This window comes from Crinia signifera, chromosome 3 (assembly GCF_055691185.1).
Source record: "Crinia signifera chromosome 3, ASM5569118v1, whole genome shotgun sequence".
NCBI lineage: Eukaryota > Metazoa > Chordata > Amphibia > Anura > Myobatrachidae > Crinia > Crinia signifera.
In genome coordinates this window covers 183,604,972-183,627,492 of record NC_139219.1, presented here as the reverse complement: position 1 = coordinate 183,627,492, position 22,521 = coordinate 183,604,972, and the positions used below count along the sequence as shown (strand labels likewise).

The following is a 22,521-nucleotide window of genomic DNA, read 5'->3' as shown; positions in this document are numbered from 1 at the left end:
TATCAGCTATGTGTTATATCCCTGTGTAGTAATCACTTCCTCCCCCCCCCCCCAACAGAATGTCAGTCATGTCTCTCCTCTGTATGTACAGTATGTAATTTCCCTTTGTGTGCCTGTCTCCTTTTACTTTTTCCTCTGCCTTCTGCTTCCATTTACTCTCACCACCCACCCCTTTCCCTTGACCCTCACCATCCACTGTTCCTTGTAACTTGCACCTTCCCCATGTACATTGCACAGTATTATTGTGGTACTCTAAATTCACATTCTGATTAGAAAACTTTTAATCCCCTATAAGCAATCTTAAGTAATGAAAATAAAGGCTATTTTTAGTGAATATTTAAGTGGTGTAATTTTTAGTTTGTTTGATAAACTGTGATGTAAAGGGGTTTTATCACTTTAATAAGTGTCATTTAAAAAAAACATATGTCACCATGAAGATGTTCATGATGGTTAAAATTCTGGATTGTTGAACTTGATCTACTGATTTTAACAAATAAATTCACAAATTTGCCCAGCAATCAGGTGGGCAGGTCATGGTTTTGGTGGATGCTGGGAGAATGTTAACTGCCTGATTGCAGTAAGCTAACTGCAAAGTTTTAACTTCATAATGGTAGGGGTGTTTTTTTTAAGTATTTAGGCTAGGCCCCTTATCTCCAGTAAAGGGCGATTTAATTCTTCAGCATACCAAGACATTTTGAACAATACTATGTATTTGACATCCAACTAGAGCGCCTATTATTCTAGACTCCTAATTTATTTTCTGTAATACTATGTTTCCACCTTTGTGGCGACATGACTGTTCCCCAGTACACAAAGCAAGGTGTTTTAGCCCCATCAACAAAATTTAGTTTTAATTTCATAACTAAAAATGACTGAAAACCCAATCTTTGGTAAATATACCCTCATCAGAGTTTCTACTCTATTGTAGCAACACTGGCTAAAAATAACTACACGGGGTATACTGTAACTACTGTATCTTTCTGTTGCAGATATAATTTTATATATACCTACAGTAGGTATAGACCCCATTCCATTCTATATCCTGTGTTGGATTTTACTGTTCCTCCTATCTTATGCTTTCCTCAAACATTTCTAAAAGCTACCTATGGCTCTTCTTGTCACTGGGCATTCCGGTTTATCACCTACTGAAACTTACATAGGTTTTCTTTGAATATTCAACCTTTTTTTTGGACTATAAAGTATTGTACATTGGAGAATGCTCTATTGGTTTCAGCAGCAGTAAACTTTATATTACATAGATACTATATGAAGACATCAATCACCCCCCCCCCCTCCATGGCTAGATGTGTGTGTTACAGAGCTGGTAGCCTTACTATGTCAACACATAATCACACAGTTCAATGGAAGTTGTTAGTACAGACTGGCATCATTTTACAAATTGTTCCAGCAATATTTTAAAATATTTGTTTCCAAGGGAGACACTTTGGTGACAGCACTAATCCCCAGCATTTGCCAAAAAACTATTCACACTAAATGCTTTCTCCTGTAGATCTTCAATCTATTTTTCAATTTATATATAATTTGTATTCAATTTAGTATCATGTAAAACCTACAAACAATTTATTTATAATAATTACAGTACTGCATTTTTTTCTGTCTTTATAGGTTTTTATCTTTAACATACTGTGCATTGTGTTATTATTCTACAAAGTCCTATCATTAAGCAACTAATACAGTATAAGATTGTCCCATTCCTACCACACTTGCAAGAGTTAAGCATTTGGGCAGAGTGGCTAGCTTTACCTCCTACTCTCGCCTTGCAATAGTTTCTATATATATATTCTGACAGACTCAATGGGGGAAATTTACTAAGATGGGAGTTCTATTTCACAGGGGATGTTGCTAAAGGCAACCAATAGGAATCTACTTCTTAATTTAGCACCTTCTAGAAGATAATAGATAGTATCTGATTGGTTACCTATAGCAAAATCCCATCTGAAATAAAACGTCCATTTTGGTAAATTTCCCCCAATATCCTATTTCACAGGCTAATGCAATTATAACCAAAATCAGGAGCATAACTCCAAGAGGCAATGATATCACCTGCCTCTGGGCTCCAAGCCCTGAAGCAGTACCTGAGCACCTGCATCTGTGTGGTTCACATTGAGAGCCAAATGTGACCTTGCTCTTCCAACAGAGCACTGCAGTGCAGCCACATAGTTAAATGGCTCTATATCCCAGGAGCTTTACTTACACTCACAATTAGGGGCAGGATGGCTTCCACCTTGTGCCACTCAACCTGTGCTGTAGCAAGCAATGGCGCACCTGCTGCTCAACTGTGGGATGGGACCCACTGGTGAATACTAAATCTGAATGCTCATTAGTCATGACAACTCAGGCCATTTTCATACAGCGTAGCAGGAACCCTGCCAATTTACTATGGGCTCTGCTACACACACAACATTTATTTCCCCCTATTTTCAAAATCCAACTTTCCTCTAGGTGATTGGGATGAACTTATGCCTCTGACCAAAATCTACAATAATGTGTAGATATCAATGAGAACACCTCAATATGGCATGCAGTTGTTACATTGTAAAAGAGGTGATATGCAGCAGTAATATAATAAATATACAGTGCCTTGTACAGGATTAGCAGCAGAGGGGTGTGGTATAACACCCCGACAGTTGGGATTCCGACAGTCATTATCCCAACATCGGAATCCCACTGCCTAACAGTGGGGAGTGCAATGAAGTCATTTGCGGGCTTGCTGTGCTTGCCATGCTGCGGGCACAGTGTCTCGCTACGCTCGACACCTATTTTATCCTCCCTCTATGGGTGTCGTGGACCCCCTACAAGGGAGAATAGCCGCTGCCCGTGTGTTGGGCTTTTAGCAGTTGGGATTCCGACATCGGGTAATGATTGTCGGAATCCCAACTGCCAGTGAGTCCTCCGGCACCCACAGCAAAGATGTAGATGTATGGTTTAATAGTCAATAAATTTTCTTAAGACTCATTGTAATACTTTACCAGTAGTAAGACTAGGAAATCACTGCATTTAAATTCCTTAATTAAGAAATAAAGACTAGGACCAGAAGTCAAGGAGCAGTGTCTAGGAACAATGATAATAGCATAGGAAATGCATGGCTGACCTTAGAGGAGGCATATCTAAAAAAAAATCCCCAAAAACCAACCTGCTGAAGTTGAAAGTAAAAAATCAAAATAAAAGAAAAAAGAAAGAACAATAGAGTATGCTCAGAAATTGAAATTGATCATATGCAAAATACTAAGGGGGAAATTTACTCAGATGGGAGTTCCATTTCAGATGAGATGGTTGCTATGGGCAACCACTCTATCTATTATCTTCTAAAAGGTGCTAAATAAATAAGAAGTAGATTCTGATTGGTTTCCCATAGCAACATCCCATGCAAAATAGAACTCCCATCTTAGTAAAGTTCCCCCTAACACTCTAAAAAATAAGTAAATCCCAAGACTGCAGGTGTTTCCTAAATAAGCACTTGATTCAGTTTATGCTATTACATGGAAACTTCTAGTCAAGCCAAAGCTTTCTACAAACTGCTTCTACTTAACTAATGCTAGTATTATTAAAACTTATCCATTCTGCCTTGGTGGCTTGGTATGCAGTGCAGTTCAAGAAAATGGTTAACAGTTGCAGTGTAAGATAATACCCATTGGGTAGTAGATGACAAACGAGTTGGCATCACGTGAATTACCTCCTCCACTAGAAAACCTAATTATACAATAACATGGTTGGTCTTGAGGGAGCTAGCTCAACAGACAGTTATGTGACTCTGTGGTGAAATTCTAAAAGCAATCCTTTATTTAGAGCATATTACTCCCAAGCCAAATGATATACTGATAATATGTTTTACTCAATTTGTTATCTGAACTATTAAAGAACTCATATGTTAATGGTACAGATGTAGCTGGTCTGATCTTGCCAGGGGCTGGCGAAACTATCACCAGCCCCCGCCAGCTCCCTCCAGGAGGCTCGTGCACACAAGACGCTTGCGCGTCCTGTAGCAATGGAGCTCCCCCCGTTCCCCCTCGCCACCCTGACCCCCCTAACCCTGCCTGTCTCCCAGAGATGGGCAGGGACCCACTGCTCGCTGCCATGAGACTGGGGCGCATGTGCGCATAAGATGCACACAAGTCCCAGTTTAATGGAGTACCTCTCCACCGGCGCTCGCCAGAGGGAAGGTTCTGGTGGGCGCAGGGACTGAATGAGAGGGGCTCCATAGGTATGTGCTATAACATCAGCAACTATTAGTTATAAGTAAAGAAAAACAAGACTAAACATATGGGGCTGAATGTAATAGCCTCTGAGTTTGGTGGTCGTGCGGGATGCGGACCGAACTCGGAGGTTTCTTTTAAGGAGCAATCATTTACAAGGCCTTGAAAATAATTGCCTCTTTAAAAAAATCGGAGTTTGGCCGACATCTTGCATGGCTGGAATGTGAAACACGGATTAATATTGAAGCTAATTCATAGTTGCTCTTACATAATATGGAAATATTCTTTATACACCAATGTAGCCTTTACTAATGATCCAAAAGTTTTAGCTACCTCAGAGTATATAAATATAACATGGTCATACTTTTTATCATTATGTCTCTGTCATTCCTATTTTTTCTCAGTTATATACAATATAATTTACTTTAATATGTCCTTACAAGGATGCAGTCAGCATCCTGGCAATCAGGATGCTGGGGCTAAGTATACTGACGCCAGCATCCCAACTGCCATCAGAACACAGGTGCCAGAACTTCGAAACACATCAGGATGCCCGCACCAGAATACCTACAACCAACATCTCAATTGTAAGTATGCTGGGGCTGGTTAAGGGGGTGTTAGGTTTAGGCACTAGTTGGGTGACTTAGGGTTAGCCTAGCCTGTGTGTGGCATGGTTAGGGTTAGGCTGTAGGTTAGGGGGTTAGTTTAAGGCTTTTTAAAGGGGGGTAAGGGTAAGGCTGTGAGGTGAGAGGGTTAGGTTTAGGCCGACACATGCATTAGGTTGACATGGGCTAGGTTGACACTCAAAAAGTCCACATGGGTTCTTTAAAAAATTTTGAGCTGACATGTGCCGACAGGCGGTATTTCATGCCCTACCATCCTCTAAGGCATGGAGGGAGAATAAAATAGTTTGACAAGCAAAGCGAGGCACCAAGCCAGAAGGGATGTGATGCACTTTTTTTGTGTTCATATTGACTGTGTTGACATTTGGGACAAACAAATGTGGAAAACTTCATGTCAACCTTTTAATTGTCAACCCCTAACCCCATGCCAACCTTTAGACATATCGACCTTGATGCATGTCGATTTTCAGTGGTCGACCTAATACCCAATTTTTGTCTGCCCAATGATCCATACCCACTTTTAAATGGAATCTAATAAAGCTAATTCAAGTTTATCTGGCCATAGCCATTTGATTTTAGGGTTACAAACCATTTTAGGAACCTAAGACCAATGGCCATAGTCCATTGATCTTAAAGCCATAAAATATATATTTTTTGGTATTCACTCATTCCTATTGCCAATTCATTAACTGATGTTACTCATAGGTAGCTCCTATTACCTCTTTAACAATAAACGTTTCTAGCCATAAAACTGGCTGCCATAGGCTGTTGATGTTCGCAGCTTACCAAGCAAACCCGAATCAGGCCCAAAGTTTGTTATCAGCCACATGCACATCTATCGTTTTGCAATCTTTGTCTGGCACATTTTCAAAGATTTTAGAAATTGCTGACTATTGCATCATGCCACGTGAACAAAATGTTAAAAAATTCGGGCTGTGACTTGTCCCATTTCATTTTTATAAATGGCGGTTTACGAGAAATTTGCAATCTCATTCATAAAGAGATACAATGGTTTGCAAGTCACTTGAAAACCACTGGACCATTTCCAAAATAGTCTATTACATCTAAGTCGGGGACCTGTACTAATGCTAACAACCTCTTTAAGCATGTGACCTATTACCATACAGTATTTGCTGGTCTTTTTAAACATACGAATATGAATTTTACAATTTAAAAAAAAAATGTAATTTTCTGTAGAAATGCAACAAATTTCAGTGGTTGGAATTGGTAAATCACTGTGTGGAGGTTCCTGTAAAAGAAAAAATTACAGAGCTCAGAACAAAAATGTGTTAAAATTCTACTGTGTAGTTCAGCAGTTCCTAACCTTTTTTGAATTACGGTACCCTAAAGTTTCAAAATATTTTTCACAGTGCCCCTAGGCTGTGAGGAGTTTCTCATTGAGAAATTTAGAATAAAATATTAAATGAAGTAAAATGTGTTTTTGTGTCATCGTTATGTTCAATTATCTGGTGAGGGAAAAGATTTGCTTCTATTTGTGCACATATATTATGATTGGCAGCATCTAGCACTGGTTTTGTCTAATACTCTGACCATAAAATATTTTTTTTTCAAATTGTGTTATTGAGGTTTTACAGGAATACATAAACATGCATGATATAAATGATATGGCAACAATCATTTTCACAGAGCAAATAAAGTTGAAAACTGTGTCGATAAATATGGTATATTCAAGATGGTAAGTATGCCAAATAGAGGAGAGTAAAACAGGAGGAAGGTGGGTCTGCCTTCTTCCAGTAGGCTACAATGGAGCAATTAATGGGGTTAAGGATGTTCCATATTAGAGCTGAAGTGGGAATTAGATTTGGGTGAATTATTTTGTTTCTGTGTAGGAAAAATACTGGCTGTTTTATTTTTAAACTGCAATATAGATCTCACTTGGAAGTAAAACCATCCCCCCAAATGTAACTCTCTGCACATGTTACATCTGCCCCACCTGCAGTGCACATGATTTTGTCCATTTGAGAAGGAATTTGCCTCTGCGAGTGAACCAGAATAAGGACCTAAGTAATAAAATCAACTTTACAGTTGAACAAGGAAAACAGGTGAACTATGTTCAAGCATGTGAAAAAAAAAAAACCCTACAGCTTGGTTGACCTAAAAGGTTACATTGTATAGTATTTTTATTCATTTTTCATAACAATTACAATCTAGAACTCCAAACTGAAAGGAAAAATGTGCCATTTAAATTTAATAGAGCATAATTTTATAGCTTATTTGAATATGTTTCTACTGTGAGCTGTGAACATTCAACATTTAACAGTGAATTTGAGATTGATGTTTTATCATTTGCGGTCAGGGTGGCTGTTGAAGTCAAACCCAAATAATATTTTTTTATAAAAATAGTCATGTTTCCAACAACAAATAAGTGCAGGCCCTTCGAACCAACAAAATTCAATGACAAAATGTTCAAATATATACAGCAATTGTTAAATGCACTATTATATAAAAGAACAATAGTCTGTCATCAAAAGTGTTCCTAAAATATTCCACTCTTATACAATTACCTTAAAACATAAAACCCAACCAATTGGACACCTAAAAGCTTTTCTGAAAATCAAATGATATTGTAAAATCCTTTAGAATGAAACATTTTAAATAATGTTTTGTATCAGAAATTTATTTTATAAACTCTTGACTTCTTTACATCCAAGTTCCCCATGGTGTTATCAATTAATAGTTCTTTAATTATGTATGTTTTCAGTAACCTTGTCTTAATGAGAATAATGAAAAGCTCAGCCTTATATTTCAGGGTTTTGAGCATAATGAACGCATAATGAATCTGTCTGATAGTCACTTTTACACAACTCATCCAATCACATATAAAAATGTGCTCCTTATAGGTTGGACAGCAATTAAGTAGTTTCTCTCGTCTAGCCGTAGGTTTTTTTTTAGTTTCCCAAATGGATTAACCAACTGCACTTTGGATTTGTCGGACGAAAATAGAAAAAAGAATTTAGGTAATTATTTAACCGGGAGGCAAGACATACTCTTCTGGGGACTATACTAATTCATTCTAAACAAAAATAGTGTGTAATCCCAAAGCACTGAGTACACCGTACAGTATGCCTACCTTTGCTTCCTCATGCTGCAGTGTATTCTAGTTAATATATTGTACTCATTTTGGCTAAAACCGGAGCAATTACAGTATACTTAAAAAAGTTAAATATCAACAAATAATAATAATAAAAAAAGAATTGTTGAATTGTTCTACAGATGGAGCATGTCCCATCTTTGGCCGGCGCTCGCCAGATCCCTTGCACTGGCGAGCACTGGCGATAGAGACTGGGACGCGCGTGCGTCTCACACGCATGTGCGTCCCAGTTTCCCGTAGGCGAGGGGACGGGAACCCTGTCCTTCTCTGCTTCAGGGAGACGGACAGGGTTAAGGGGGGGTGCGGCAAGGCGGCGGGGACCCGGGGCAACCGTCGGCGAGGCGGTGGGGACCCGGGGGGAGCTCCGTTGTAAGGGGACATGCGCACATCTCGTGCACGCGCGTCCCCTCCGGCGGCTGGCGGGGGATGGCGGCTGGCGAATCTTCCGCCATCCACTGCAAAGATGGGCCACGCTCCATCTGTATGTTGGCCCCTATGATATATAACAAAGACATAGATCTTTATACCTGTATGTAGACAGACCCTGTTTATCAAAAATATACTCCTTCTGACTAGACAGATGAGGATCCAGAGCTGAAGATGAGAGAGTTTATGTCTTTTGCAATTTAGCAATATGAGAAGGGACTGGCGGAATTCAGAAATGGACCAGCAAGGTCAAGCTGAAGCTTCAGGCCTATTTGGCCTGCACGGACTGGAGGGTCTTTGAGGCCTCTGCCACTGACTTGACTGGTTTAAGTGACACCGTCACATCCTACATTAGCTTCTGTGAAGACATGTGCATGCAAACAGAAACATTTTGTACCTACAACAAAAATAAGCCTTGGTTCAAATCCCGGCTCAGGCAGTTCCACCAGGCCATGGAGAAGGCCTACAGCCCAGGTGACAAGACCCTGTACAGTCAATCCAGGAACTCTGACAAGAGAAATCATACTGGCAATGAGGCAGTTCTCAGACAAGCTGAGAAACATTGTTTCAGCAAATTATTCTGTGTCTGTATGGAGAGGCATGCAGGCTATAACTAACTGCTAAAAAAAAGCACTACCCCTATTGCCATGATCCAGGATCTGGTGGATGAGTTGAACAACTTCTATTGCAAATTTGAAAAGGAAACTCCCTGTTCCAGTGCTTGCCTGGGTCTGCGTAGGCCTGCTATCCCGTCCCCCAATCTCGGCAAGCATCACCAGGCACTACAGATAACGCAAGTTGAAGTAGAGGCGATGTTCATGAACGTCAGTCCTAGGAAAGCTCTGGACCCTGATGGCATGTCGCCTTCTGCGCTAAAGATCTGTGCTTCCCAGCATGCTTCCGTATTCACCAGTATCTTTAACACCTCACTGGAGCTGTTTTAGGTCCCCTCCTGCTTCAAATGTTCCATTATTGGCCTGGTCCCCAAGAAATCATCTATCGCATCCCTAAACTTACAGACCAATTGTCGTGATGTCTGTGGTCATGAAAGTGCTCAAGCGACTTGTGAAGATTCATCTCAAAGATATAACTGGCCCCCACCTGGATCCCCTACAGTTTGCATACCGGGCAAACAGGTGCATTGGGGATGCAGTCAACATGGGTCTGCACTATATTCTGCAGCACTTGGATTGTCCAGGCTCCTATGCGAGAGTCCTATTTGTTGACTTTAGCTCAACGTTCAACATAATTGTCCCCAGCAACCTGCTCCCCAAACTACTTCATCTAGGGGTCCCAGAATCCACCTGCAACTGGCTAGTGGACATCCTGTAGGACAGGATCCAGTTGGTGAAAGCTGGCAAATTCTCCTCAAGTGCGTGCACAATCAGCACAGGGGCCCCCAAGGGATGTGTACTCTCTTCTCTGCTTTTCTCCCTATACACCAATGACTGCACCTTGGAAAATAAATTGGTAAAGATATTAAAATTTGCAGATACTGTAAACACCGCCAGCACAGGTCTAATCAGCGATGGGGACGAGACTGCCTGTAGTCTGCAAGTAGACTGACTGGCTTCATGGTGCAACAACAACAACAACCTTGCCCTTAACCCACTCAAAATGGTAGAGATGAGTGTGGACTTCAGAAGGAAAGCGACCGTCATTCCCCAACTCATGATCGCTGACAATGTGGTGTCATTAGTGGATTCCTGCAAGTTCCTGGGCTGAAAGATTTCCCGAGACCTAAAATGGGGGCCCAACTGCACCACCATTATTGGAAAGGCACAGCAAAGGCAGAGGCAACTCAAAAAGTTCAACATCCGTCAGGGACTGTTGCTCCTCTTCTACTCTGGCAGATGCTTCAGGGCCATTCCAGCAAAGTCAACTAGAAGCTTAAAAGGCTTCTTTCCCTAAACAGTCCACTTCTTGAACAATTCTAACAAGCACCCCAAACCAATAACTGTGCCCCATGATGTCTATGTATATTGTATTCCTCCCCCTGTTATGTTGTCTCTTGGTAGCTGTATTGTAACCAGAAACAAATTCCTAGTATACGAAAGTATACCTGGCCAATAAAAGCTGATTCTGAAGCACAAGTTGGAACATAAGGGTAGTGGGGCTTAATAGGTAAAAATGAGGGGATGAAACTTTGGCATTTCTATAAGGGGTGCAATGTTTGTGGTGCACAGGAGCCCCTGAGTCTAGGGAGGCCCACACCGCACTCACTGCACCCATGTTTTAGTACTTATCTTTATGGAGTCCTGCATCTGGTGCTGCCATTGTGGCAAAAATGACAACCAAAATGGCCACCACACATGCGCAGTACTGAAATTTGTCTCTAAAACATTATGAGCGCCATGTTTCTGGAGAACTGCGCATGTGCAGTGGACTCTGGCACAATGCCAGAGACTAGTGCACCATGGAGAGGAGGGGGCCTACCCGGAGCCTGCAAATGAGCCCCCTACTCTGTTAAGACTTTCCTGTTCTTTCATCTGGTAAGATTAGCAATTCCAAAACCTCAGTACAAACATGAATTACAGTAGGCATATTGGTGTGACAGATCACAGGGTAGTTATGTAAGCAAATTAAATATTAGCCAGTTTGCTTTTGAAACATGTAAATTACATTTTCTAAGGGTATAAAATGTGTAAAGTTTTAAAGTGGAAACAGCTAGAAAGTAACTGCGATATAGCACACATTTTAAAAAGTGACATTAAATTACCAATCTCCAAAAAGTGCAGGGACGTGTACTTTATTGATCTGTTGGTTTTGTTAAGATTTTTTTTTTTTGCTTTTGCAAATCTCTTTTAGATGACACAGTTAGGAATCAAAACCTCTTTATCTTTTCATAGGTATTCATCAAGTGTCAGTACAAGGTACCCTATTGCAAAGCAACAATAACCTGTGCTGATGAAAAGCTAGAAGTGATATTTATAGGGTCAGATTCATAACGCTACCTTTTGATAACTCCTAGTCTTTGATATTTGACTTTTTGTATTTTCATACACACTTTTAGAATTAATATTACAGATGTGTTCATTTCTAGTTGTGAAAGCCATTATCAAATATGAAATGTACAGTTTGAAGATAAAGAGCAGGGTGTCAACATCCAAGATTTAGACAGATCTTTTTCATGCAGAAGCCATAAGTCCTCACATGCGAATTAAATGATCAACATGGAAACATAATTCTGGAAATACAGCATAACAGAGGTTATCCTTTTATCTGTATGACATTTTAAACATTAGAGGGCTGATAGATTCATCCATCGAGCCAAGAAAGAAAAATTGGAATAATAAAACAAATGACATTTCAACAAATCTATAAAGATAAATATCAGTATTTACCAGATGTGATTATCATTATTAAAGTCACTAGTCATAACTTTTATATACAGTATCACAGTCACAGGCTCTTAAATGCCCCAAAAAACAGTTGTGACATGACTGCATTTTTTCGACCTCTCCTCTTAACCTCCCTCAAATAGTCCCTGCTTGTCAATAATTTTGGGAATAAATCCACTAAGTGACTGCCATTGTAAGACCATCATGGCACATGTGCAGTGTGACTTAGATGCATGCACAGCCAGCCAATAAGATCTCACCTGCATAAAATAAGATTTGCATTAATTTCTGAATCAGGTTCATTGTCTGGTGATTAACTCTGGCCTAAAATAAGCCTTTGGTGGGCCCAGGTCAATTAAGGTGGGAGGGGCCTACTGCGAACACATTGGTCCTATACATCTTGTCATCATCAAGACCACTTATCATCTGGGCTGACCCAACTAGTTGTCTGTCCCACCCCCACTATCCCAACTCATCATACGTCCTGCTTCCGTTTGTCATCCGACCCACCCTCACTCCTCAACTGAGCAGTCCTTACCCACTTGTCTGGCCAGCTCGCACTCATCTGGCTCTTAGAAAAACCATAGGAATGCACATGGAAAGAGCTCAGGGGAACCATTAGATTTGTCATCACCATACAATGTTACTCAGCTCCAGGAAAACATGTTTTCCGCATATACATGGTAGGGCATCAGATTGTAATAGTTAATTCAATACTTTTTTAGCACCTAATAATTTTTCCACCAATGTGCAGGAGTAGCCGTGCTCATCAATCCTGGATCACTACAACTCATGCCCATTAGTTGTGCAAAATTCGCACCCACGGTGTGGAATCATCACGCTGCGATATTGCCGCTCAATGCATTTTGATGAGCCGCAGGAGTGAATTAGATATATGTGCATGGTGACAGGATTGCGCCAATCACCACAGTAGTCTCACATGGCCACATCTGTAACACCGTTTATCATTGTAATAATTATTACCTTTTATCTATGTAACACTCTTCTTTTTACTTTTTAACAGTTACTAACACTTTAACCTATCATCTGTATGGTGTCTCTGGGGAGATGGCCTGTGTCAACCTGGGGGATCCCATGCTCTGGACTTGAACCCTGGTGTTGGGGACCAACCATATGAGGTCACCTGAATGTTGGTTGGTGAGCCAATATTCTTTAGCCAAAATTATGCCAAGCACCTCGCTTTTGCTCTATGTTAGACTTCAAGGCTTTTCATACTGTACTTTTCTGATTAGCACTGCTTGCTGCTATAGAGTGTGCATTTGCATTCACTCAAGTTATTGGCTTATTTACAACTGGTGCTGTGGGTGCAATGAACATGGACCCTTGTGGTCCAGGGAGGCCCATACCACACACCCTACATCCATGTATTTCAATACTTAGCCACCAGAAGCCTGCGTTGGCAGCAGCAGCACTGCGTAAATCACCAGGAACAAGGCATGGCAGCATTTTCCTACCATTTCTGGAACGTGCAGTAAGAAAATCACTGTGAAAAGGGCTACAATGACATTTTGTGCTGTAGATTCTGCGACAGCGCTAGGGTCCTCTAGTGACCCTAGTGTCCAGAGATCACAGTGCTGCCAGCTAGAGAGGAGGGCGCCCAGATGGAGTCTGCACATGGGCCTCCTCCTCACTAGAAGTGCCTCTGATACAAGTGTTGCATATAAGTAATTAAAATCCACCATGAGCTAGCAGAATGAGCTTCAAGGCTCGGTTGCATCAGACATCTTACACTACATGGTATATTAAGGCTAGATGTATGAGGGCACATCAGTACATTATTAATGCAATGGAAGGGACCACTGTTTAAGGGAGTTTGGCTTACCATTAGAGACTTTGTGGGCTGGTCTATATATATATATATATAATGGGGTTGTTGTGCCGGCACTCGACTCCTAGTCAAGCTTTGAAGTGCCCGGTGCCTCCAAAGCTGGAGCCGCCGCGGCGGGTCCAGATGATATAGAGCAAAGAAGCGTGGCACTCGGGTCTGGGATGAATGAATACGCGTAGCCGATTTAACGGTTGACGTTTCAGCCCTTTAATCTGGCTTTTCTCAAAACAGCTTACATAAAAAAACCGTGTACACTCACCTCAATAAGTAAAGCTGTATCACCAATCTGTGTAGGGACAGCGGCCATTCGTGTACGCCCACTCTGGGCGAATTCCGATGATCTCACTGCCGGGATCGTGGTTGCCTAGGCAACTTGTCAACTATGTCCTTGCTTATGTGTAGTCAATAAAGTTTGACTTAGAGAAAAAAAAGTGCTTGAATGCCGTGAATCACTATAGATGCAAAAAAATACTGTGTATAGAAGAGAAAAATATTTTTCTGTTATAAAAAACGTTTAACTGCCGCCGTCACTACAAGACAGGTGATTGAACTACATACATCATAATAAAAAATTTTTTTACAATACAAAATCGTGCTAAAAACTGGCAGCGGGTTAAACTACTGTGATATCTTTAAAACCAAGTGCATTAGTTATACTATATTCTAAGCGGAAAATGCCTATATCACTCTGATTAGTCTCTGCGTCATGGGTTTCTGTACTCAAAATTTATTATGCTGTTATAGCTATGTTAGGGTATCTCCTATATTATCTTCTTTTCTTGTTTTTTATCTGGGTATTGATTATAGCATAATCACCTGTCTTGTAGTGACGGCGGCAGTTAAATGTTTTTTATAACAGAAAAATATTTTTCTCTTCTATACACAGTATTTTTTTGCATCTATAGTGATTCACGGCATTCAAGCACTTTTTTTTCTCTATGTCAAACTTTATTGACTACACATAAGCAAGGACATAGTTGAAAAGTTGCCTAGGCAACCACGATCCCGGCAGTGAGATCATCGGAATTCGCCCAGAGTGGGCGTACACGAATGGCCACTGTCCCTACACAGATTGGTGATACAGCTTTACTTATTGAGGTGAGTGTACACGTTTTTTTTATGTAAGCTGTTTTGAGAAAAGCCCGATTAAAGGGCTGAAACGTCAACCGTTAAATCGGCTACGCGTATTCATTCATCCCAGACCCGAGTGCCACGCTTCTTTGCTCTATATATATATATATATATATATATATATATATATATCTGACGAAGTGTATTACGAAACGAGTTAGAGCAGGCCTTGGTGACTGCGAGCTCCTTTCGTGCTGGGATCCCCCTGCCGCATCTGATCCTGTCAGACCTGTCGGTGCACCGCTTCCCTCGTGGAGTGTGCGGTGAGGTTCCGTGTCGTGCTGCAGTGCCCCGGATGGTGGTAGGAGGCTTGCCTGGCTTGTTATTATTGCATCATGTGGTAACCAGCCCACTGCTGTTTTTAAAATGGTACTAGTAGTGATTGTCTGAACCGGAGATATTTTATATATCTATTAAATCATATTGGTTTTACACTATGGAGCGCTCCTCCTGTGTTTCTTTTTAAACAGATTGCCGATTGTTCCCGTGAGTCCTGGGAATTACTTTGGAGTGAGCTGCAGTCCGGAATTGGGACTTTAGTGTATTCACAAAGGGTTTCAATATCCTTTGCCTCAGACTGGTTGTTTGGACTACCTAATTAGCGCTGATTGGATCCACCTACATCCCACTTTTCCACATATATATATAATATAGTTAATTCTTCTAGTGCATGTATGGTATTGTACCAGATTAATAACTGTAATGCAGTGTAGACAATACACCATAGAATGCTGTATAAGATAAAATATGCATAATGTATAATCCAAGTGCACAATCTGCAACCTGATCCCTAGAGGAGGAGGTAGGCCCCACTGGGGGTTACCTCTGTGGGCAAGTCCAACCCTGAAAAAGACTAAGGGCCAGATTCTCTAAGCTTCAACCGTGATAAAATGGAGAGTGATAAACAGCCAGCCAATCAGCTCCTACCTGCCATGCCACAGACTGTGTTTGAAAAATGTCAGACAGGAGCTGATTGGCTGGCTGTTTATCACTCAATTTTATCACTTTTGAAGCTTAGAGAATCTGGCCCAATATGTATTTTTGGAAGATACGAAGTGTTCTGCAAAAACTTGGTACAATCTGTTTGAGGTGCTGCATAAAAAAAGTAATTGATATTGCTGTAGACATGTGCTGAATGTGAATGTGGAAAAATGACCTCAGCACAAGGGTAAGACAACCCTCAGCAACCTTCCCATTTTTATATATTGTTTCTATATGTCAGAGTTTATCTGAAATATATTCATTTTGTAACATAGCAGTGGGAAAGGTTTACAAGTATAAATGCATTGTGCTCACTTGAAACTTTAGTTTGAGTTTTTATCCATAATTGTCTATGCCTGGCTGTGCAGATTTGGAATATAACGTCCTTTAATGTATCATAGCCCCTCCTGATCTTTTCTCCCAGCATTATCTTCAATCTTTCTTTAAAATATTTGGGACAATGTCAGCCATTAAATGCTAATTAAACTAATGTTCTTTGTGCATATTATTCCCTGGGTGGCAGCCAAAGAAATAGCTGACAACTATTTCTTTCAGGAATGAACATGGTGAATGAGTGTTTATAGCAGCATCTGTGCGCTGGCTGCCATTTTTATCCAAATAACAATGTTCTTTGCTCCAAGTGATGAGTGTGATGAATTGCAAATGATTTTGATTATACCAACTGGGACTGGATATAAGCGAGTTTTAATTTTATCTCTGCATAGACAAAGTCAAAGATTCGCTGCATAACATAGAAAATACCGTTTCCTAAGAACTTCAGTCATTTACACACAGATGCTGGCCCAGCTAGATCAGATATGAATAGTGTAGGTGATTAGTCTATGTCATGCAATTTACCAATGTGATACATCACTACAAATTGTACCCACTAATATACGCTATGCTCCGCTAAAATAGGAACATGTTGTATCTAAGACATGCTGTATTTTGTTATTATTAACAAGCTCAGTAGACATAAAACTGCTTAATATGAATTGTTGTTAAAGGGAAAAGTACTGGTATCCCATGGCAACATGATAGCTATAGTGCATGGGTCTTCAACCTGTGGCCCTCCAGATGTTGTGAAACTACATGTTCCAACATGCATTGCCACATTTTTTCCTATAAGAGCATGGCCAAAACTGTCAGGTTATGCTGGGACATGTAGTTCCACAATGTCTGGAGGGCCACAGGTTGAAGACCCATGCTATAGTGCATTCTCTAAGTATTCTGATATTTGCAATACTACTTTAATCAAGCAAATTTTCCTTGAGGAACAAACAAATTCTGGGGCACTACCGGAAAAGGGTCAGCAGTAGGTGTACTATAGAGTTATCACATTCTTCTCTACATAGAACCGTACAGCCTGCTTTAGGATTTTTCTAATATGTGTTTGGACTTCTTTGAATGTTGCTGGTATAATTTATGTCACATAACTTAGAAGTAAAATGTTATATTGTATGAAGTTTATTTGGCATCACAGGTCATTGTTTATGCAATCAGATTCAATGTTTGCTTACAGTACATGAATAGAATATCCATGTCATGCAGTATTCCACTGTAAGCATCAGAAACAGTTATATTTCTATGGATTGCCCTTGTGCAACCATAATGTAATAAGAAGTACTGTATATTAAATACAAATCTATAACTTTCATACAGTACATCAGACTTAATAGGCCGGGCAGAGGAGGAGATGAAATAAGAATACGGGAATATATGTGTTGATGTAAATCTATAGTGCATATATAGTGCATTCTATAGTGGATTCTCTCAAGGACTTGTTATGCTGCTTATACCCACATGACAGTGTCTGCACAGTTTTTGGAAATCTTGCAAAATGCAAGGTTTTGATGGCACTTCTCTCTCTCTCTATCTCTCTCTCTCTTGCACCTGCAAAATGCAGGTGCACAATGGTTTTTTGGGGGACAGGTATATGTTGTCAGCTGTCATCATGTACTGTAAGCAAAGAATCATGGCCAATGTAATGCTGCATCCAGTCTGCATAGCCATAAACCTACAGTACTCGAGCAGTCGATGTTGCTAGTTTATTCATATATATAATACTAGCGACCTGGCCCTGCTTTGCACAAGTACATGGTTGAGTGCCACGTTCCTCTCTGCTTTATATAAAGTTGCACGGACTGACCCGCAAGCTCCGAACAGCACATGGCAATGATAAACTTGATTCACAACAACCGTTATTGCGCGGCTCCCACATGGGATGGGCCAATGGTTTCTCTTCAGAACGCGCAAATCTTTTGCCTTTTACTAAAGATTTCCGTGGAGAGGAGCAAAATTTTGTTTTTTCTTAATTTTTGTGTGCCCCAGCTTAATGGGGTTAATAACACAATAGAAAAAAATGGGATAGGCCAATGGTCAATATACCTAAACCTTCCTTGAGAGCTGCACTAAATAATAGTGAAAACTGCAGAAAAATTAGTACAGTGGTTTTCGAGATAAGCCCATTCAGACAGACAGGCAGATGTGCTTCGGGGAATTTATTTTAAACTACAGTATGTTAGGGTTTCACCAATTATCTTGCAAGCACTAGTGATTTAAGTGAAATGTCGCACAATTCATACCATGTGCACCTGTAACTTACTGTACATGTACAACATATCACATCCTTCACACGAACGGGGATAGCTAAATTGGTCTGCTAACAAAATCTTTTTTTCTTTAATCTGCCAATAAGCAACAGCATGAAAACAGATGCATTAGGAAATGAAATGCTGCCTAATTGGCTGTTTTAGACATTAAAATATTGAAGTACTATTAATGTTATAGCAAAGATGGGGCATTGAGGGACAATAAACTGTTGTTACATTGCTCAGTAAAACAATTAATGCTGTTTGATCTAAGATTTGTCTTGTCTTCTAATCCATGGGGTCATTAACTTTAACAATGTCAATGCATTTCCAGTTTATGGTTCAAGTCATTTATTGTTAAAGGTAATAGCCTAGAGTACCCTCCATTGAATACAGAAAAAAGCTGATCCACCATAAAACTGTTACAATGAAATGGTTTACAAATAATGTATGCTTGTTAGTACAGAAGCAGTAAAAGTGCATTGCTGAACTTCGGTTGAGAATGCTGAAAAATGCACAAACACAAAAGGTGATATGAGAATAATGAAGCAGAAAACAGAATAGACTGTTCTCGGTGATAAGGATAATAAGCACTTCTTATTTTTCCAAACCGTACATTAGTATTTGCAACATTTTATTGTTGTGCGTAGATTGTGCTGAGTTTAAACTGTAATAACAATTTTTGGTACTTGTGTATTAGCACGGCGTCCGATTTTACTACGTACGCAAACGTAGTGAAATCGCATCGCATTGCATCGCATCGCATTGCATCGCATGCCGTTATGGTATGGCATGCGATGAGATGCAATTTTGGCTCTTATAATGGCATTTAATGTACTATAGAATTAAATGACATATAATTATCATTTATTAAGGCCCCCCCAGTAGTGACGTGATCCCGAAGCGTGGCGAGCGCAGTGGTACGCGTCTGACCGACCTTTTCATACCCCCCTATCCACATCGGCGTGAAGTTGATTTTATATAGTGTGGCGAGCGCAGCGAGCCACCGAGCCGGAAGCGTGGCGAGCGGACGTGTATTATGTTACATGTATTATGCGTCCCCTCGCGGGGCTCGCTGCGCTCACCATGCTTCGGGCTCGGTGGCTCGCTGTGCTCTCCACACTATATAAAATAAACTCCACGCCGACGTGGATAGTGGGGGTATGAAAAGGTCGGTCAGACGTGTACTGCTGCTGCTCACCACGCTTCGGGATGACGTGGATAGTGGAGGGAGGTGGGGGGCCAAAATAAATGACATTATATGTCATTTTACCATTAAATGGCATTATTTATTTATTTGCAGTTTCTTATATAGCGCAGCAGATTCCGTTGCGCTTTACAATAGTAGACAGTGATAAAACAAAGGCCCTTATTCTGGTTGGTGCGGATATGTCCGCGTGCGTTCGTTCCGCCGATGTTTTGTGTTTGCGCATGTGCAGAGGCATATCTGCGCATGTGCGAAAGGGACATACGTCCAAATTCCGCATGAATTGTTTACACTACGAACAGGGGGAGGAGAGGGGCGTGAAGGGCTGTTTGGACTCATTACCATATGTGTACACCCCGCGTTTCATGGGCGTTCCCATGAAAACGCTGGGCGTACGTATGGTAATGCGGCCGTGACGCACGTGTAGGGGGTGGACATATGACATTGCCGGATGTCAGCTGCCCGCCCAGATCCCTGCTTTTGCACGGAGAAATGCCCGAGTGGTCTGAGCACGCGGGTGCTGCCTGACCACTCGGGCCTGCATTTGATGGTCTGCGACCATCAAATGATGGGGGAGGTTCCCAGAGATGGAGGAGGTGTATACCTGAGAAATCCACTCGTGCTCCGTGCGGTCAGCGGCTTACCGCATTCGGATGCAGTGAGCGATCCGTACGAAAGGCGGGGTTTAGGACGCGCGGTCCTGGCCGCATATTCGTATCCGGCCGCACCAACCAGAATAAGGCCCAAACTGGGTAACAGACAGACTTGGAGGTTAGAGGGCCCTGCTGCAAGCTTACAATCTATTATTGTAGCTTCCATCAGAACCGATATCTCATTGCATCGCATGCCATAAAATAATGGCATGCAATGCAAATTTTTATCGCATCCTATCTTTTTAATGGATTCACTGACACAGAGCAGTGAATACATTAGATAGGAAAATCGCATTGCATGCCATACAATATGGCATGCAATGCGATGCGATTTCACTACCCTGAATAGCCCTCTACGCAAATGGAGTAGTGGGCGCGTGATAATACACAAGTACCCAAGTCTTGCACATATTTTCATTATATAACAATAATCTAAAACTAAACATACTGTATGAAAGAAACTTGTTTAGTATTTATTATGCTTAATTATTCTTTATTTATATGGTACCACAATTGGTCCATAATGATTTACAAATTACATAAAACAGAACAGTATTAACAAGAAAACAGTCAATTGCAGCACAGAGCATTTCAGAACCTGGATAAGGTTTATAAGCATTGCTATATCAGCAGTCATAATACCCATATAAGCAGCAAGGCAACATAACCCAAGAGTATGGTACCAGTGAAGGCAGGGGAAAGGGGCACTAGTAAAGTTACAGTCACCTAGTAACCGTGCCACTCCTGCGCAAACTAAGGGGCTCATTTACAGTAGCAACAGGAGATAAAACTCATTGCTAATAATAAAACTAGTTGCTTATGATACATGGGGCTCCAGCCAGTCAGCTCATAACTGTCATGTGTTTGAAAAATAAAATTTGGGAGCTGATTGCCTAGAGCATCATTTACCATATGCAATGAGTTTTATCACTCATTATTAAATGGCCCTATAAATGGGCTTTACCTTTTACTGTCACTATTCCCGCACCCGGATGTTGCCAAGACTTGATGCAAGTGGTACAGTGTGTGAATAGGTGAGCACTTGAGTGGGCAAAAGTGGAATTACTAGATGCCGACTACCGCAGAAAGCAGAGGCTGGGAGCAGAATAAGGAGACAGGCAAACAAACAAGATCAAAGCCCAGGCTAAACATAGAAACAGGCAGGGATAGAAAGAAGCCTGACAGTATGGTTGAAAGATCTTGGAAAATAACCAATAGGAATAACTGCAGGGCAGGTGTCTTCCTTCAGGAAGAAGCTATAACCAGCAACGAGGCTAAGCTTTTCCCCTCTTATATCCAGACCATGGGTCAATTCCCTCAGCCCACGGAGGCCTCCTCCATTGTAATTAATTATGAAACAGCTGAATGTAACAGTTGATTGTCCTGGCTGCTTAGTAACAGCCAGGACATCAGGCAGCACGGTGTAGCAGAGCCAGTTACATAGCAACCGTTGAGACCAGGATTCCTTGTGGCCAATGAATCAAGCTCATAGTGGTATCTTCTTGATCCCCCTCTACCTGCTCCTGCTTCTTTGTGTTCTCATGCTCAGCAGCTGGTACGGTACTTATATGTTAGTTGGGTGCCCACTTAGCTATTTGCTTAGTTTTATGCGTCCACTCGCCACGCTTCAGGCTCGGTGCCTCGCTACGCTCGCCACACGGATAGTGGGGGTATGAGCGTACTTACTATAGTGGGCGCCCAACTAACATATAAGTACCGGTGGTGTTTTATCATAGACTCAACACGCTATATAAATTACAGTTAGGGAGGGAATAGGGGTATACAGATGTAACACCTCTCAGCCAGCCCAGGGAATCGCCAGAGCTGGTGATTGCTGGCCGAGAGGCTCTGCATCTCATGGGGATGTGCAAGCATCTCCCATGCACGCATGTCCCCTTCACTCGCAGTGACGGCGGAAACTCTGCACATCTCTGCTTCAGGGAGATGGGCAGGGTGGGGGGGTTATGGGCAGCGGCCTGGCAGGGGGTGGCGGAGAGACAGCAGTGGGCTCCGTCGGAACGGGGAGCACGAGCATCTGGTGCATGCGTGCCCCCTTCGGGCAGCTGGCGAACAGCAGCAGATGGCAATAGAATGGCCAGGAGCAGCTTTTATGAGAGCTGCTCTGTCTGTATAAATACCAAGGTGATTTGTGCTGCAGGCAATGCAAAAAGTTGTGAGCGCTCTTCAACAGCAGAGCTCCAGATACAAAAAATAGTGAACAAATAGAACATTTAATGGCTGATTCAGCTGATGGGGGACTCCCAGTATTTTATGGGTGCCCTCCTCCTCTTCCGCAGACTCCGACGGAAATTAAAGTAAGGGGAGAGACATCTTTCAATGGTATAGTAGAACAAGTGGATGTATACATAAAAACTTTAGGAACAAATATTTAA

General features: G+C 41.4%; 1 non-coding gene across 1 annotated transcript; it reads left to right on the top strand.

Annotated features, from left to right (window-relative positions):
* Window positions 1-17,904: 17,904 nt before the first annotated feature.
* Window positions 17,905-18,020, top strand: LOC146065920 (U5 spliceosomal RNA). Its single transcript, XR_014472727.1, has one exon. It is a non-coding gene; the product is annotated as a U5 spliceosomal RNA (small nuclear RNA).
* Window positions 18,021-22,521: the final 4,501 nt, after the last annotated feature.